The following is a 17484-nucleotide window of genomic DNA, read 5'->3' on the forward strand; positions in this document are numbered from 1 at the left end:
AATGAAAATCAGATATTGACTTTGAATTGAAAACAGCCTGGACATTAATGGCAGCACGGTTTCTCAGTGGTTAGCCAGGTAGCTTTGCAGCGCTGGAGTCCTGGGTTCAAATCCAACCAAGGACAACATCTGCAAGGAGTTTGTATGTTCTCCCCGTGTTTGCGTGATTTCCTCCGGGTTCTCTGGTTTCCTCCCACATTCCAAAGACATACTGATAGGGAATTTAGATTGTGAGCCCCAATGGGGACAACAATGATACTGCATGTAAAGCGCTGTAGAATTAATAGTGCTATATAAGTAAATATAATAAACTAGATGGCAGCCCGATTCTAAAGAATCGGGAGTCTAGAATCCATATATACTTTATTTATTCAAATGTAAGAATAATACAATCTAATATATAATTCCCTAGAATACTACTTCCTGCAATTTGTGCCAACTTCCGTGGCTTTGTCCGGAGCTAATGTCCGGAGCTAATGTCCGGAGCTAATGTCCGGAGCTAATGTCCGGAGATAAGTGACGTCAACAGTGTCCAGTGTCTGATTGGTTGCCGCCTGCTGCGAGCGACCAATCAGAAACGTGCCGTACTGTGACACACTCCGCCCGCCATTTTGGTGTGATTTTTGAATTTTTACCTCACAGCAAGTTTCTACTGCGTGGAGGCGGGCCCAGTGACGTTGCTCTTCAAGCTCCTGCCGAATTTCGTCAAAAAAATGATAATACCATTTACCAAAACTATATATATTTAGTTGTGAAGTGGTTCAGTGACATTTTCACACCAATTTTGAACTTTTGTTTGGTGTTTTCTCCATATACTGCCTATTATTTTTGTTCTTTCTTACTATTATTTATTAATTATATTATTCTTACATTTGAATAAATAAAGTATATATGGATTCTAGACTCCCGATTCTTTAGAATCGGGCTGCCATCTAGTCTAATATATAATTGCCTAGAATACTACTTCCTGCAATTTGTGCCAACTTCCGTGGCTTTGTCCGGAGCTAATGTCCGGAGCTAATGTCCGGAGCTAATGTCCGGAGATAAGTGACGTCAACAGTGTCCAGTGTCTGATTGGTTGCCGCCTGCTGCGAGCGACCAATCAGAAACGTGCCGTACTGTGACACACTCCGCCCGCCATTTTGGTGTGATTTTTGAATTTTTACCTCACAGCAAGTTTCTACTGCGTGGAGGCGGGCCCAGTGACGTTGCTCTTCAAGCTCCTGCCGAATTTCGTCAATAAAATGATAATACCATTTACCAAAACTATATATATTTAGTTGTGAAGTGGTTCAGTGACATTTTCACACCAATTTTGAACTTTTGTTTGGTGTTTTCTCCATATACTGCCTATTATTTTTGTTCTTTCGTACTATTATTTATTAATTGTATTATTCTTACATTTGAATAAATAAAGTATATATGGATTCTAGACTCCCGATTCTTTAGAATCGGGCTGCCATCTAGTTAATAAATAATAGTAAGAAAGAACAAAAATAATAGGCAGTATATGGAGAAAACACCAAACAAAAGTTCAAAATTGGTGTGAAAATGTCACTGAACCACTTCACAACTAAATACATATAGTTTTGGTAAATGGTATTATAATTTTTTTGACGAAATTCGGCAGGAGCTTGAAGAGCAACGTCACTGGGCCCGCCTCCACGCAGTAGAAACTTGCTGTGAGGTAAAAATTCAAAAATCACACCAAAATGGCGGGCGGAGTGTGTCACAGTACGGCACGTTTCTGATTGGTCGCTCGCAGCAGGCGGCAACCAATCAGACACTGGACACTGTTGACGTCACTTATCTCCGGACATTAGCTCCGGACATTAGCTCCGGACATTAGCTCCGGACATTAGCTCCGGACATTAGCTCCGGACAAAGCCACGGAAGTTGGCACAAATTGCAGGAAGTAGTATTCTAGGCAATTATATATTAGATAAAATGATGGTAGCTTAAAATTTTGATGCACAACCTTTTGATGCAATCATTGCAAACAATTTAACAATTTCTGTAAAGGTACCTTCACACATAACGATATCGTTAACGATATCGTTGCTTTTTGTGACGTAGCAACGATATCGTTAAGGAAATCGTTCTGTGTGACAGCGACCAACGATCAGGCCCCTGCTGGGAGATCGTTGGTCGCTGAGGAAAGTCCAGAACTTTATTTCGTCGCTGGACTCCCTGCAGACATCGCTGGATCGGCGTGTGTGACACCGATCCAGCGATGTCTTCACTGGTAACCAGGGTAAACATCGGGTTACTAAGCGCAGGGCCGCACTTAGTAGCCTGATGTTTACCCTGGTTACCAGCGTAAAAGTAAAAAAACAAACACTACATACTTACCTACCGCTGTCTGTCCCCGGCGCTCAGCTTCTCTGCACTCCTCCTGCACTGGCTGTGAGCATCGGTCAGCCGGAAAGCAGAGCGGTGACGTCACCGCTCTGCTTTCCGGCCGATGTTTACCCTGTTTACCCGGGGACCTCGGGATCGTTGGTCGCTGGAGAGCTGTCTGTGTGACAGCTCTCCAGCGACCAAACAGCGACGCTGCAGCGATCGACATCGTTGTCGGTATCGCTGCAGCGTCGCTGAGTGTGAAGGTACCTTAACTCTCAATGAGACTTCTGCAGCTGTTCATGGGTATCTTGGCCCATTCCTTGTGAGAAAATGGCCCCAGCTGCCAGTTAGAGGCAGATGATGGCTAAATGACACAGCCTTCTTCTGCCAGGAATAATGTGGCTTGTGAGCCCACATCTATGTCAGGGGACCTCAATAGGACGTAACTGTACGTCTTATTGTGGCAAGGGGTTAAAAAATTGTAGTTACTTACCGATAACGGTGTTTCTCTGAGCCCATGACGGCACCACGGAGAGAGGGGATCCGCCCACCAAGGACAGGAAACCTACAGATAAAAAGGCGGTACCTCTGTCCCGCATCAGTTGTTTACAGAGCATGAAGGGAATATCAGGTTAATAGTTAAAATGTTTCAACATTACTAAGCCTTAATAGAGATACCGCGCGCTTATCACTCAGTTATTTAACTAAACATTATAATAGCGTGCACACCCTCACATGAAGGGAGGGAATGTACGGGTGCCGTCATGGGCTCAGAGAAACACCGTTATCGGTGAGTAACTACAATTTTCTCTGTCCCCCATGACGCCACCACGGAGAGAATTGCAGAGACTGTACATTAGGGAGGGACTACCGCTTCCAGAACCCTTTTACCAAAGGTAAGGTCCGAAGAAGAAGTTAAGTCCAACCGATAGTGCTTAAAAAAGGTTGAGGGTGAAGACCAAGTACCCGCTCTACATATCTGGTCAATTGAAGCCCCGGCTCTTTCTGCCCAGGAAACCGCCATTGCTCTAGTTGAATGAGCTTTAACCTCCCCTGGAACTGGCATCCCGCTTGAGGTATACGAGAGGTTGATGGCATCTCTGATCCATCTTGCCAGTGTACCCTTGGAGGCCTTCTTGCCTTTTCGTGGGCCCTGAAAACACACAAAAAGAGATCTATCCTCCCTACACTCCCTAGTAGCTTCCAGGTAATGGATGAGACACCTTCTAACATCCAATGTGTGTAATGTTTTTTTCCCCCTCATTTTTAGGGTTTGGACAAAAGGAGGGAAGGGAGATCTCTTGGGATCTATGGAACCGAGAAGCTACTTTTGCCGGGTCTGTTTTTAATACCACTCTGTCCTCTAAGATTAAATATGCCGGGTCTGTTTTTAATACCACTCTGTCATCTAAGATTTGCGTGAAGGGTGGGCCGGCTGACAAGGCTTGTATGTAACTAACCTTTCAGGCTCAAGTAAGGGCTACCAAAAGGGAGGTTTTGAAGGACAGGTTCCTTAAGGGAAGCTCCTCTAAGGGCTCAAAGGGGGGTTTAGTTAGGGCTGTGAGGACTAAATTTAAGTCCCACTGTGGGGCCCTTCGTAAGGGTAGAGGTCTAGATCTTTCCGCCACCTTAACAAATCTGGAAACCCAATGATTCCTTGCTAGGTTGTAGTTAAACAGTGCCCCCAGTGCTGCAATATGAACCTTAAGTGTGCTTGTGGCTAGACCTTTCTCTAGCCCATTTTGTAAGAACTCTAATACAGCTTTAAGCGGGATTCCTTCAGACACTTTAGAGCCTGAAGAATATAGGAATTTCTTCCAAATTTTACCATATTGTTTGGTGGTTGTTAGTTTCCTACTTTTCAGGAGGGTTGATACTAAACCTTGAGGAAACCCTTTCTCTATCAGTAACCCCCTTTCAAATTCCAAGCTGTCATATGTAGTTTTGCTACCTGCGGGTGTGTTACTGGTCCCTGGAATAGGAGATTCGGCAGATCTGGGAGTACCGAAGGATCCGATACGGACATTCTCCTGACCCAAGAAAACCAAATCCTTTTTGGCCAGAAGGGGGCTATTAATATTACTCGGGCCCTGTCCTCCCTTATCTTCCTCAGAACTGCCGGTATCAATTCGATTGGGGGAAACGCATAAGCTAGTTTGTGATTCCAAGGAATTAGGAAGGCGTCCAATGCCACCGAGTTCCCCGCTGGGTCTATGGAACAAAAGGTGGCCACTTTCCGATTTAGATTGTTCGCAAAGAGATCTATAACAGGAGTTCCCCATTTCTCCGTGATCTGATTGAATATGGATTGGTTCAGCTCCCATTCCCCTTGTCTTCGGTGGAACTGACTTAGGTAGTCTGCCCTGAAATTGTCCACCCCTTTTATGTGAAGGGCCGACAAGGATGCTAAATTGTTCTCGGCCATCTGTAAGATCGAATGTTTTACTTCCATCAGTGGTTGAGAGTGGGTGCCTCCCTGATGGTTTAGGTAGGCCACTACCACCCTGTTGTCTGAAAATATTCTTACATGATGTGAGCGAAGGGGGTTCAGGAGTTCTATAAGTGCGAATTTCACTGCTAGTAGTTCCTTCATATTGGAGGATACTGTTTTAAGTCGTCTGACTATGTCCCCTGAGCTACTAGATGGTCTAGGTGAGCCCCCCAACCCATGGGACTTGCGTCGGCGGTTACCACTTTTGATATTGGGACTACCCATGGAAGACCGCGGCCCAGATTGCTCTCCTTTGTCCACCAATCTAGTGCGAGGGTTGTGTTTGACGAGAAGGTGAACTGACTCTCTAAATTTCCTTTTAGAGAAATTTCCTCTACCAATATCTGCCATTGGAGTTCCCTCGTATGTGACTGGGCCCATTGGACCGTGGAAATGCAGGCTGTCATGGACCCCAGAAAAGACATTGCTTCTCGCAGCGATATAGAGGGGAGTTCTCTTGACCGGGACACTAGCCCCACCATCTTTTGGATTTTCCCTTGGGGTAGGTGGCACTCTTGGGAGATGGAATCTAGCGTGATGCCCAGATATTCCTGAATCTGACTCGGTGTTAACCTGGACTTTTCTAGATTTAGGAGCCAACCCAAGTTTTTTAAAGAGTCCATGACCATCTCCAGCTGATTTTTGCAATGCTGGGGAGAGTTGCTGATTACCAGAAAATCATCTAAGTATGGGACGATTAGGGTGTTTTGTTTTCTCAGATCTGCCATGACTTCTGCTATCAGTTTGGTGAACACCCATGGGACTATTGCGAGACCGAAAGGCAGAGCTGCAAACTGAAAATGCCTTACAACCCCCTCGATCTCGATCACCACCCTGAGGAATTTTTGGAAGTCTCTGTGAATGGGGACGTGGTAGTATGCATCCTTTAAATCTAGTACTACCATGAAACAACGCGGAAACAACATTTTGACCGCTGTTTTTATTGTTTCCATTTTGAATGGTTCCAATATCAGGTGTTTGTTTACATTTTTTAAATTGATAATTGTCCTGAAAGACCCGTCTGGCTTCTTCCTGAGAAAAACCGAAGAGTAGAACCCTTTCCCTTTTTCTTGGGGAGGGACTTCCAGAAGAACCCCTTTGCCTAGCAATATTGTGACTTCCTGTTCCAAAGCTATTCGCTCCTGCGGAGAAGCTCTCTGAGATGTTACCAGGAAGGACGGCTGAGGAAAAGTGAGGAATTTGAACTTTAGTCCCAATCTTATCAAGTCTAGAATCCAGGCACTGCTGGTTATCTTTTCCCAGGCTGAGAAAAAGAGGGACAATCTTCCTCCCACCTGGGGCGAAAGTTCATTGTGAGGGTTTTTTGGTATCGGTGGGGCTCTTGTTGAATATAAACCCCTTATTTTTGTTCTTTTTGTCTTCCCACCTGTCCTGTGTTCTAGGGGGTTTTCTACCGTTGAATCTCTTATTCCGAAAGGAACGTTTGTAAGATGGATATGCAAGGATGGGGAAGGACTTCTTTTTGTCCTCTGCCTTTTCCAGAATATCATCCAGAGTGGAGCCAAATAGGAATTTTCCTTCACAGGGAATATTACAAAGTTTTGATTTTGTTTGGAGGTCTCCAGGCCAACATTTGAGCCAGAGAGCTCTTCTGGCTGCATTCTGGAAAACTGCTGATCTGGCCGTAAGCCTGATGGAATCTGCTGACGCATCAGCCAGGAAAGTGGCTGCCCCTTTCATTACTGGCAAGGTACTTAATATGCTGTCTCTAGATGATCTCCCTTTGAGCTGAGATTCTAGCTGGTCTAGCCACACCATCAGGGAGCGGGAAGTACAATCAGCGGCCACTGCTGGTTTCAGTCACCCTCCAGCTGCTTCCCAGGAACTTTTTAGAAAAGCATCCGCTTTTTTGTCCATGGGGTCCTTTAAGACCCCCATATCCTCAAAAGGTAGGGCAAACTTTTTTGACGCCTTAGCAATGGCTACGTCTAGTATGGGAGCTTTTTCCCAGAAGAAGCATGCTGGGTCCTCGAAAGGATATTTCCTTTTGGGAGTAAGCAAGGCCTTCCTTACAGGTTTTTTCCACTCTTTATTTATAAGAGCCTGTATTTTATCATTGAGCGGAAATACTCTTCTTTTTTTCTGCTCAAGCCCCCCAAACATGATGTCTTGGCCTGTTTTTTTGGGATGAGAATCAGTTAGTCCCATGGTGCTTCTGACAGCCTTAACCAGGGAGTCTGTTTCTTCTAATGGGAAGCAACTATGCCCCCCCCCCCCCCGAGAAGAGGATGATGATGAAGATGATGAAGAATTAGAAGAACCCAAACTAATCACCCTGCTATCTGTGTCACTAGAGTCAGAGATAGGGGATTTGTGCCTGATTTTTCTACGTTTTTTACCCTCGTGGAGAGATTTAAAGGTATCCTCCACTTGAGATTTAATTAATGATTTGAGCTCTGTAGCGAACCCGGGAAGCCCCTCGCAGAGTGTTTGCTCTATACAAGATTTACACAACCTCTTTTCCCATGTGGTAGGTAGATCTTCTTTACAAAGCACGCAGATTCTGTGTTTGGACTTCCCTGAGCTTTTCTTTCCCTAAGAAGACAAGCAAGAGAAAAGAGTAGGCTCTATTAGCCGGAGCATTCACGGAGATCACTTACCACCTGGTGTACTCCTCAGTACCGGCTGTGGACAGTCCATATCGGCTATGGGATGCTCCTTTGGTCTGGATGCAGCACTAGAATCCTTGCTGTGCTGGGATCCTGACCATGCCCCAGTTCCACGCTGCTGGCAATGAGGGGCTCCTTTCCCCTGCTGCCGGTGTTTCTGCTGCTGCTGCGGTTGCGCTGGTGATCCCTGCGGTTCAGGGTCACTCATGGCTGCTGGGGAGCACTGGCTGGACTCCATTAGAGCAACCAGTCAGTGTGGCGACCCCTCTTAAATAGAAAGTGGCCGCTTGTTTCACGCTGCGCGCGTGTCCCCGCCGGGATCATCATGCATTGCGCGCGCACCTGTGCGCACGCGTGTCCCAGCATGCAATGCGCCATCCCAGCATGCAATGCGCCGGCCGTGTCACTGCGCATGCGCGTTACCTTGCCGCAGGAAGCCCAGATGCCGTCATTTTTTTTAATGATGCGGCTGTTAAGGCGCGCATTACCGCGCCGCGTTCCACCTCTGGAGGGACCCCTCACGGTGTGTTTGCGGGCTTATGCCATCCTGGAAGCCCCCACGTTCTGTGAGGATTCTTCCTAGGAGTGGCAACGCTGCTGCTGCTGCTCCCCGTGCACCCTAGAGACCTACTGATCCCAATGGTGGTGCTTCGGGTGGCCCAGCCTAGCCGAGGCAGGGAACCCCCACTGCCTGAACCGGTCTGACTGGCCCCGGAATCCAACAACGATCTGAGGTAAGATCTGCTGCAGGTTCCCCATCAAGGGCAGGAAACCAAACTGATGCGGGAGAGAGGTACTGCCTTTTTATCTGTAGGTTTCCTGTACTTGGTGGGTGGATCCCCTCTCTCCGTGGTGCCGTCATGGGGGACAGAGAAACACACTGTCACCCAATTGGTTACTGCTACCCAGCACATGGCAGCTTAGCCTCAAAACTTGCTTTAGGGACTCTAAGTGTTAACAAAAGAGAAAAGCAGTATTTAGATTAATTCATAAAAATAACAAGCTGTCCCATAAATGGATGAAGCAGTAGCGTAGCTACTGGAGGGTAGAGGGGGCTATCGCCCCGCGCCCTGTCACATAAATGGGCCCACCAGGAGCCCCTGCCAGTTCTGTCATGAGGCAGAACACAGCACAGGAGGAGAGCAGCAAAATGCCTGCTCCTATCTGATGGAGACTCTGCACGCTGATTAGCACAGTGGCCAGTTGCAGAGTCTCCCCCTCCTCTCTATGGTACAGGCTTACTGACCTGATGAAGGAGCTTCTGCCAGGCTGCAGTTTGCTTCACTCCCAGCAAGCTCGGATTGACTCAGGGCTGGGTCCTAGTGCCCACCTTGCATCTCACTCAGACACTTCCTGGTTCTGCAATCAAACTCATCGGTAGGTGAGTAGATTGATTAAATGTAGGCATGTCATGGTCACTGTGGGGTGAATGTGAGAGGATAAGGGTATTGTGGGGCTGAGGTGGGTGAGGGGGACAGGACGCTGGGTGTGAATGTGAGAGGATGGGGCATTGTGGGGCTGAGGTGGGTGAGGGTGACAGGGCACTGGGGGTGAATGTGACAGGATGGGGGTATTGTGGGGACTGAAGTGGGTGAGTGGGACTAGGGGGTGAATGATCATTTTGCACAGGTGTGCCAGGCGGCCAAATCCTGATTGTAGGCTGGCTGCATTATCGGTATTATTGCACCTGTGCATCTGTCATCCACAATCTTAACTTGGGTCCACTGCACTTTGGTTAGTGTAATTGTTTGAAGGCCTTGGACAGGTAAGCATCTCTGTTGTGAATTCTGCTCTTGGGTTCCCTCCAGTGGTTGTAGGTGGGAATGCAGCTGTCTCTGAGTCACAGACCTGGCCAAGTGTATTGGATGATTACAATTCTGACTGGGATATTTAAGTGGGCAGGATCCTTTAGCCCTTGCCAGTAGTCAATGTTCCTTGTGAAGTGTTGGATCACTTTCTGGCTTCTCCTGCTCGCTGCCTATTTCAGCAAAGATAAGTGTTTGGTTTTTGTTTCTGTGGCACACTGCCAGTGTGCTTGTTTCAGTTTTATTCCTGCTCTGATTGTAGTATTCACTGGAGGCTGGATTCCAGGCTGTAAGTTTCCTAAGGGTCGACTTTTTAATCTATATGTGCCTGAACATACCGCCATGCGGAGCTATATTAAGGAGTCTTTGGAGAAAGGGCATATTCGGCCATCTTCACCGTTGGGAGCGGGGTTCTTTTTTGTTGCTAAAAAAGATGGTTCCTTGAGACCCTATATAGATTATCGCCTCTTGAATAAAATCACAGTCAAGTTTCAATACCCTTCACTAGGGTTGAGCGACCTTGACCTTTTTAGAGTCGAGTCGTGTTTCGCGAAACCCGACTATCTTAGAAGTCGAGTCGAGTGGAATCGCCGATTATGGCGAAAAGTCGGGTATCGCCCGAAACACGAAACCCAATGCAAGTCAATGGGGGAGCATAGTCGGCAGTGAGTGGAGGCCAGGAAAACACCTACACTGCCCATTTTAATGGCAAAAACATCCATTCTTGTTACAGAAGCTTGTCAATCGTAATTTAGCTTATAATAATTGGAAGGCATTTGAAATTGGGGGTCATTTGGCTAAAGTTGTGGGGGGTAGGGCTGGTTCAAGTAATTAGTGGGCCCAGTAAATCTGGACCACGTCACGGCAGTGGAGCAGGGAGAGGTAAGTATTTCAACTTTGCAAGTGCTGTGATCCTGAGCAAGCAGGGGGGGCCCACTCGTTGGCATTGGCACTGGCACAGGGCCCCTCAAAGTACAGCGGTGTGTTTGCACGGCGGGGGCGCCTCCCACCGGCAGCAACACTTTTGCGTACTATGAGAGGCCCTGTGCCAGTGACGTCGCCAACTAGTATTCCTCCCCCCACCTGATGAAGGAACCTGCACTTTCATCTGCACCTTCCTCTTTGTCCCCGTGTAAGGTGGTATGGTATGCGGGAAGAGGAACCTGACTTTCAGCAGGGTCACAATCTTGCTGTGTAGCGTGCACGGGGAATTTTGCGTTATGGGTCAATGTACCAGCAGACTCATCTATCACTGGCTGGGCAATGGGCAGGATGAGGAGGAAACACAGATATAGGCCCAAAGAATAAAGTTGGCTAAATGCAGTTCAAAATTGGTAACACAGGACTAACCAGGGGGCATTGCAGTGGAGGACAACTGGAATGAGAGGCTGACACAGAGAGTAGGCCCAAATCAGTAAGTAGTCGAAATGCAGTTCAAAATTGGCAACCGTAGTAAACAGGCGGCACAGCTTTGTTCAGTGGAGGAGAACAGCAAGGAGTGGCAGACACCGATAGTAGGCCCCAACCCAACTAGTAGGCCAAATGCAGTCTAACATTAACAACTACTTAACGAGAGCCTGAAAATGGAATTTCAGGACAGGAAACCAGGAGAACAGCAAGGAGTGGCAGACACCGATAGTAGGCCCCAAACCAACTAGTACGCCAAATGCAGTTGTTCCATTTAACCACAATTTAATGAGAGCCTGAAGATAGAAGTTCAGGAAAGGCAACCTGGAGAACACCTTGGAGTGTAACACACCATCTCTCTACACCCCATACCCAATTTGAGTCTCAAAATTTCCAGCTTCATTTTAGTGACCGACATCAGCCACAGCCATCATAGATACTTCCATATGACTAACATATATAAATCAGGAGGGCGCATGGAAGTTCATTAAAAAATAAACATAACTTTATTAAATAACACACATAAATACATACAACTGTCACATATTGACAGCGTAGACACAGACACAACAAGTAAAAGACACCAGAAAAAGTTGGGTCTACCGCATACAAATAGTAAACATAACACCAAACAATAAGGTATAGTGAGGTGCTGGTAAGAAGAAATCCCCACTAACGTCTCCCAGTAGTCCAAGTCTCATATAAAGTCAATTCAGAGTATAATGTATAGGTAGCCGGAGACTCTCACCCACACTAAGTGCCTAGCATGAGCCACTATAAATGTAAAAGGGGGGGAGAGGGATAAAAAGGGGGGACTGTAATCTCACCTTACTGCGGGTAGGCCACTTTACACGCCCCGACGCGCGTTTCGCCTCGCTTTCTCAAGGGGATAGTATGCTCTATTAGTGCCCATCAAACCATTTATATAGTGTGCAGATTAAAAGCAGCTGTCCGGTTCCAGATTGCTGCCGTGAACATCCGGCGCATGCGCGAGCTGCCCTCACCGGTCCACCCGCCCCCGCCCGGTCATATCCGGCCTCGGGAGCCGGCGGGCACCAACAGGTCCCGCCCGCGCCCGCTGCAGGAAGTCGCCGGAGGGGAGAGGGCGGAGCCGCGACGGAGGCGCGCGCACGCGCACCACGGCAGGAGCTCGATGAGACCCAGGCACCGCCTCCTGTGTTCGTTGTAACCTAGCAACACAACTTGTGCAGACATGGGAGGAGTAACTTCACATAAAGAAAAAGTCCGTAGCATTAAGTAGTCCGTGTCCAATTCAGTCTTTTTCGTGTAAAACATGTCTACAAGGAAGCCAGCAAGGAGACGTCTTTTCGTAAGTGCCGGGTATATAGCGAGATCTCATGACTCCCATAGACGACCACAAGCAATTCGATTTCCTCATTCCATTAAGGAGTAAATAAATGCCGTAGGCCGAGTGCATATCGCCAATCTAGTGGAGAGTATCAATCACCGGAGAGCAATAAACAACCTAAATATCAAACATAAAACAAATGAGCATTAAAAACATAGCTAAAATGCAGGGAGAGGGAAGAAAAGGGGAACAAAGGGAAAATGATGACAAAAAATAATGGAATCTTAGTTCACATGAACATCTTCATATTTATAAATAAGGACCAAAATTGAGGGCCTCATTAAGGCCGGCGGGCTTAACGGTACCAAGAGTGACTATCCACATAACTTCCCGTTGTGCCAGCAATTTTTTTATATTGCCACCCCTAATGCCTGTGTGTACGACATCAATCCCTCTAACCCTAAATTCTTTAGGATCACAATTGTGTGCCAATCGGAAATGTCTAGGGATAGTTTTGAGGGTTGATATATCATCTACTGTTCTAGCCGCATAGATGTCCCTAACGTGCTCCCTGATACGTATCCTCAATTCCCGTGATGTTAGTCCCACGTATATAACCACGAGTGGGACAATATGCGTCATATTTTAACAAAATATTGGCCTGTTCTCAGTGCGGAGCCCTCCCTGAGACCCTTCCTCACCGATAGACCTCTCATGACTCCCCGTCGCTCTAAAAATCTGAGCGACTTACTCATTAAAAGCCATTATGTTGCTCCGACTCCTAATTTCTTTGGTAGTACACACCCCAAAAAAGGTTTCTTTAAATGTGGCCACTGTGTGGCATGTGTCAATACGCATCAGACTTCTACCTTTAGTTCTGTGGACCAAAAAATATTCGATATTAGAGAATATATTTCATGTGGCACTAAAAATGTAGTTTACTACGCTACATGTTCCTGTCCCCTTATATACGTGGGACTAACATCACGGGAATTGAGGATACGTATCAGGGAGCACGTTAGGGACATCTATGCGGCTAGAACAGTAGATGATATATCAACCCTCAAAACTATCCCTAGACATTTCCGATTGGCACACAATTGTGATCCTAAAGAATTTAGGGTTAGAGGGATTGATGTCGTACACACAGGCATTAGGGGTGGCAATATAAAAAAATTGCTGGCACAACGGGAAGTTATGTGGATAGTCACTCTTGGTACCGTTAAGCCCGCCGGCCTTAATGAGGCCCTCAATTTTGGTCCTTATTTATAAATATGAAGATGTTCATGTGAACTAAGATTCCATTATTTTTTCTCATCATTTTCCCTTTGTTCCCCTTTTCTTCCCTCTCCCTGCATTTTAGCTATGTTTTTAATGCTCATTTGTTTTATGTTTGATATTTAGGTTGTTTATTGCTCTCCGGTGATTGATACTCTCCACTAGATTGGCGATATGCACTCGGCCTACGGCATTTATTTACTCCTTAATGGAATGAGGAAATCGAATTGCTTGTGGTCGTCTATGGGAGTCATGAGATCTCGCTATATACCCGGCACTTACGAAAAGACGTCTCCTTGCTGGCTTCCTTGTAGACATGTTTTACACGAAAAAGACTGAATTGGACACGGACTACTTAATGCTACGGACTTTTTCTTTATGTGAAGTTACTCCTCCCATGTCTGCGCAAGTTGTGTTGCTAGGTTACAACGAACACAGGAGGCGGTGCCTGGGTCTCATCGAGCTCCTGCCGTGGTGCGCGTGCGCGCGCCTCCGTCGCGGCTCCGCCCTCTCCCCTCCGGCGACTTCCTGCAGCGGGTGCGGGCGGGACCTGTTGGTGCCCGCCGGCTCCCGAGGCCGGATATGACCGGGCGGGGGCGGGTGGACCGGTGAGGGCAGCTCGCGCATGCGCCGGATGTTCATGGCAGCAATCTGGAACCGGACAGCTGCTTTTAATCTGCACACTATATAAAGGGTTTGATGGGCACTAATAGAGCATACTATCCCCTTGAGAAAGCGAGGCAAAACGCGCGTCGGGGCGTGTAAAGTGGCCTACCCGCAGTAAGGTGAGATTACAGTCCCCCCTTTTTATCCCTCTCCCCCCCTTTTACATTTATAGTGGCTCATGCTAGGCACTTAGTGTGGGTGAGAGTCTCCGGCTACCTATACATTATACTCTGAATTGACTTTATATGAGACTTGGACTACTGGGAGACGTTAGAGGGGATTTCTTCTTACCAGCACCTCACTATACCTTATTGTTTGGTGTTATGTTTACTATTTGTATGCGGTAGACCCAACTTTTTCTGGTGTCTTTTACTTGTTGTGTCTGTGTCTACGCTGTCAATATGTGACAGTTGTATGTATTTATGTGTGTTATTTAATAAAGTTATGTTTATTTTTTAATGAACTTCCATGCGCCCTCCTGATTTATATACCCCATACCCAATTTGTAGGCCTAATGCAGTGTAGTTTTCAACAACTACTAAACGAGAGTCGGAAGATCGAAGCAATGTGGACGAAACCTGGGGAACACCTTGGAGTGTAACACACCGTCTCTCTACACCCCATACCCAATTTGTAGGCCTAATGCAGTGTAGTTTTCTACAACTACTAAACGAGAGTCGGAAGACCGAAGCAATGTGGACGAAACCTGGGGAACACCTTGGAGTGGAACACACCATCTCTCTACACCCCATACCCAATTTGTAGGCCTAATGCAGTGTAGTTTCCAACAACTACTAAACGAAAGCATGAAGATCGAAGCAATGGACAGGAAACCTGGGGAACACCTTGGAGTGGAACACACCATCTCTCTACACCCCATACCCAATTTGTAGGCCTAATGCAGTGTAGTTTCCAACAACTACTAAACGAGAGCATGAAGATCGAAGCAATGGAGAGGAAACCTGGGGAACACCTTGGAGTGGAACACACCATCTCTCTACACCCCATACCCAATTTGTAGGCCTAATGCAGCATAGTTTCCAACAACTACTAAACGAGAGCCAGAAGATCGAAGCTCAGGAAAGGCAACCTGGAGAACACCTTGGAGTGGAACACACCATCTCTCTACACCCCATACCCAATTTGTAGGCCTAATGCAGCGTAGTTTCCAACAACTACTAAACGAGAGCATGAAGATCGAAGCAATGGAGAGGAAACCTGGGGAACACCTTGGAGTGTAACACACCATCTCTCTACACCCCATACCCAATTTGTAGGCCTAATGCAGTGTAGTTTCCAACAACTACTAAACGAGAGCCGGAAGATCGAAGCTCAGGAAAGGCAACCTGGAGAACACCTTGGAGTGGAACACACCATCTCTCTACACCCCATACCCAATTTGTAGGCCTAATGCAGCGTAGTTTCCAACAACTACTAAACGAGAGCATGAAGATCGAAGCAATGGAGAGGAAACCTGGGGAACACCTTGGAGTGTAACACACCATCTCTCTACACCCCATACCCAATTTGTAGGCCTAATGCAGTGTAGTTTCCAACAACTACTAAACGAGAGCCGGAAGATCGAAGCTCAGGAAAGGCAACCTGGAGAACACCTTGGAGTGGAACACACCATCTCTCTACACCCCATACCCAATTTGTAGGCCTAATGCAGTGTAGTTTCCAACAACTACTAAACGAGAGCCGGAAGATCGAAGATCAGGAAAGGCAACCTGGAGAACACCTTGGAGTGGAACACACCATCTCTCTACACCCCATACCCAATTTGTAGGCCTAATGCGGTGTAGTTTCCAACAACTACTAAACGAGAGCATGAAGATCGAAGCAATGGAGAGGAAACCTGGGGAACACCTTGGAGTGTAACACACCATCTCTCTACACCCCATACCCAATTTGTAGGCCTAATGCAGTGTAGTTTCCAACAACTACTAAACGAGAGCATGAAGATCGAAGCAATGGAGAGGAAACCTGGGGAACACCTTGGAGTGGAACACACCATCTCTCTACACCCCATACCCAATTTGTAGGCCTAATGCAGTGTAGTTTCCAACAACTACTAAACGAGAGCATGAAGATCGAAGCATTGGCGAGGAAACCTGGGGAACACCTTGGAGTGGAACACACCATCTCTCTACACCCCATACCCAATTTATAGGCCTAATGCAGTGTAGTTTCCAACAACTACTAAACGAGAGCATGAAGTTCGAAGCAATGGAGAGGAGACCTGGGGAACACCTTGGAGTGGAACACACCATCTCTCTACACCCCATACCCAATTTGTAGGCCTAATGCAGTGTAGTTTCCAACAACTACTAAACGAGAGCATGAAGATCGAAGCAATGGAGAGGAAACCTGGGGAACACCTTGGAGTGGAACACACCATCTCTCTACACCCCATACCCAATTTGTAGGCCTAATGCAGTGTAGTTTCCAACAACTACTAAACGAGAGTCGGAAGATCGAAGCATTTTTTAACGAGTTTATTAAAAGTTAATTTTTAATCTAGAATCACACCCTGCTTTTTATACTATATTATTGATTGGTGGTCACAGCTTTTTCAGAGATTATTCTATATAGGGCATGGCTGGTTTTCTAACTAAAGGGATTAATACTGACTCTTGGGTGGCAGAAGCTAAAGAGGTCTTTTCAGACCGTAATTTTGTACAACCGAAATACACACCTACCTACAATAATGCCTTTAAGGAATTAACAAAGATTTATAAAAACCAAATTGCAAGCTGGTGGGAGGTTCAGAGCCTCGAGAGCTATATTAAGACGGGTATAGTTCCCCGTCATCTGAGAATATCACTGCAACCGGGTTTTCGGTATAGAAACTCCAATTTAAATGAACAGTGGGAAAAAGAGGCTACCTTAAGTTCACTGAGATTCATGAATCTTCTCTTAGAGGAAGAGAAAAAAACATTGGTAATTTGAATGAGAATCTCAGAGAACAAATTGAAATCACAAAAAAATTTTCAGCCGAACCAGATTTCTCCTCTAAAGAAACCACCCTACAAAATTCTGTGGAACGGTATCAATTCCACTTGAAAGAGAGGAAGCATCGCAATTTTGTAAGGGATTTACAGGAGTTTAAGGAGAACAAGGCATATCAGTTCCCACCTAACAGGCATCTAGGTAGAAACTTTGAAACGGATATCTCTTCTACAGACACAGACGTATCTGACTCTGAGACACGGCCAAAAAACAATAGAGGAAAACAAAGAGGGAGGGGGAACCAAAGGGGACGCCTGAATGACAGGTCGGGAGGTGCTCGTTTTTTAGACCGAGATTACTTCCTAAGGACCAGGTCGAACCCCAACACGAATTAACACATCCAGCAGCCCCCCAGGTTATCAATCTATCAACTAAGGTTCTCAATGATCTAGAAATAGGGATCTTGAATAAAGGGTTAAATTACATACCCACTTCGAATTTGCAAATTTTTGATTGCGTTAAAGACCTCCATCTCTTTACACGAAAACTCAAGTGGAAGAAATTTTTCATAAAGGAGGACAAAAAAATTTGTAGAGATATGGA

This window comes from Ranitomeya imitator, chromosome 4 (genome assembly GCF_032444005.1).
Source record: "Ranitomeya imitator isolate aRanImi1 chromosome 4, aRanImi1.pri, whole genome shotgun sequence".
NCBI lineage: Eukaryota > Metazoa > Chordata > Amphibia > Anura > Dendrobatidae > Ranitomeya > Ranitomeya imitator.